This window comes from Fragaria vesca, linkage group LG5 (assembly GCF_000184155.1).
Source record: "Fragaria vesca subsp. vesca linkage group LG5, FraVesHawaii_1.0, whole genome shotgun sequence".
NCBI classification, from domain to species: Eukaryota; Viridiplantae; Streptophyta; class Magnoliopsida; order Rosales; family Rosaceae; genus Fragaria; species Fragaria vesca.
This window is the reverse complement of record NC_020495.1, coordinates 24,726,932-24,729,713: the sequence shown is the minus strand read 5'-3', so window position 1 is coordinate 24,729,713 and position 2,782 is coordinate 24,726,932.

Genomic DNA, 2,782 nt, shown 5'->3' with positions numbered 1-2,782 from the left:
ATTTATAAATTTATAGAAAAAATATGTAAAAATAAATATATTTTTACTGTGTGAATTTTCATCTCTTTTGCATTTTAAAAAAAATATATATTAACTGGATTGATAGCTAATTTTATATATGCTTAGTTAATTTATATTGTGTTTTTCATTAGACAATATCAAATAAAAGTATTTTTTAAGCTTGACTTGTTACTTAAATGTCATAAAATAAAAACATTAATTTTAATATGTCATATAATATATAAAAATTACTATTTATTTATACATAAAACGATTATTCACACTTAAAAACGTTTTTTTTAATTTAATAAACAGTTACTGCCACGTGGCAGCAATCTCATATTTCATATGGGTGGAAACTGCTGCCCAGTCACAGTAACCCAGAGTGACCCAGGTCACTATATTCATTCTAACCCAATGGGTGAACTTGCTCGTAGTCCACAATACCACGGATCGAGATCTCTGCCGTATTTTTGATATATCACACGATATTTTCTTATTTGAAAAGACCAATATATCTAAATCTCTTATCTTCCATCGTTTTAGCATAAATATGATCGGAATCTTCATAAAAACAAAACATAACATACATAAGACATAAGCCCAAGTGTGTGAGCTGGTTGAGCTGAAGAAGAAGTTGAAGACGTTGAAGAGTCAATATGATCTCAGTAAAAAACAAATACTGATACTAGCCAGTGTTAAAAGCTATGGAACGATGTGTGCGACACAGGCTAACTCTCGATAGTCAGGGGCAAGTGTTTCGTTCAATCGAGCTAGTGAACCCTCATGATGGTACCCTCGAGTCTAACTACAGATATTACCTTCTTCTTATATAAGGTAAACCCCCATGATGTAGCACTGGTGCAGTTGGACTCATTTTCAGACCTTGAACCATATTCGTGTCAATTGCTCGAGAAATAAGAGAGGAGAGAGCCTCAGCACATAAGATGAAAATGTAAGGTGAGAGTGGATCACCTTGCCTAATACCTCGAGTAGGGGTGACGATCTCCGTTGGTTTTCCATTGAGTAAATCGAGTATGTGACTGAGGAGATGCCTTGCATAATTTGATTGACCCAAGTTGCAGCAAAACCAAGTTTCAAGAGCATAGCTTTGACAAAACTCCATTCAAGCCTATCATATGCTTTGGAAATATCCAATTTGAGAGAGAAGAAGCCTTCTTCTTGCCTACAAAGAGTATATGCATGAAATGTGCAACTTCTGTAGCTGTAAGAGTGTTGTCAAAGATGAGTCTTCCTGAGACATATGCACTCTGGAGCAGAAAGATGAACCACCGTTGTACTATTACTCATGGAAGATGTTCTTTAAAACGAGTCATACATTTCCATAATTATTATGCTTATCCTTCCATTTCTAAAGTTTATATAATCTACTATGAGCCTTCATCAGTATTCTCCAGTCCGGTGTTTGCATGCATCAAACTAACAAGCTGAATGGGAGGATAAAAACGAAATATCTAAAAAGCGAAAGCAGAGAAAAAGAATATCATCATTCACTTACACATCTCAATAACATGCAAATATGTTGTAGTAGTTTAATCGATAGAGAATCTCTGTTAAAGAATATCATTGCCTCAACACGTACATTATCAACTCCAACAAGCAAATATCAAGCAAGATGCTAATGCATTCTAAGTTTATTCTTTGAATGTATTAAGTGTTAATAAGAAGAAAATTATATCTTTTCAAAAAAATAAAATTATATAACATAACATGGGTCCTACATCATGTCCAAGTGGAATCAACATAATTTAACAATTTGTACATGTGATGAAAAGCAAAGAACATGTTATCAACAATTCATGCTTAAAATAAATTAATAATTTTCATTCTTTAGTAACCTCTGCTCGTTAAATATATTGAATACATAAAGATGAAAATAAAATAGGTACCGTTACATTTTTATTATGAGAGTAGATCTAAAACCTTATCGTGTAGCTCAATGAGATTTTAGACATGTTGACTTTTGGAGTTTTTCTAATCATTTGGAGAGGAAAAATGCAATGTCATCATTTATTACTAAATCAAAGTAACTAGAAATGATACTGCAACAGTTTTGAAAAGGCTTATAGTTCTAAATCAATTGTTTTCTCTTAGGACATAGACCACTGGAAGCATCATAATTCAAGGAAGATACTTTCATTGAGGATGTCTCTCAAGTTTATCAAAAGTTAACATTAGCCTCCCCTGGTTTTGCTTCCTGGCCATGTCAAAGTGCTACACAACATAAAGATCTTGTAACTGTTCGTGCTCGAACAAACGAGAAAGAAGCTTGCGTACTAGAGGGACAACCATTGTTGTTAGTTATAACGACATTGTATTTCTCTTTGATGTTGACTCAAGACAAACATTTGCAACCAAGACTAAGCTGTTCATAATCGGTGATGATTTGATAAAATATCATATGCTTCTTAGTCATACATTTGCTGTAATTTCTGGTGAGCTCGTTGTTAGCATACAGATCATGGATTACTTGGATCATATATACTTATTTGGTTACTCACACTCTTAAAGATACCGTGAGGAAATTAGCAAGATTTAGTTGTTCTGATGGGGGAAAATGTGATGTGTTAATTGGGGGTTGGTTTAAAGATAGGAGATCAATTGTCCCTAAATATACTATAAAGTAAAATGATGAAAAATTTAAGTATAAATCGAGAAAATCATCTCAAAACCCGTTCATAGTTGGAGAAATATTGTGATAGGCTCAAGGGAGTGTTTCGCAAAAACACATCTAAAAGATCTTAGACCTGGCCAGACAATA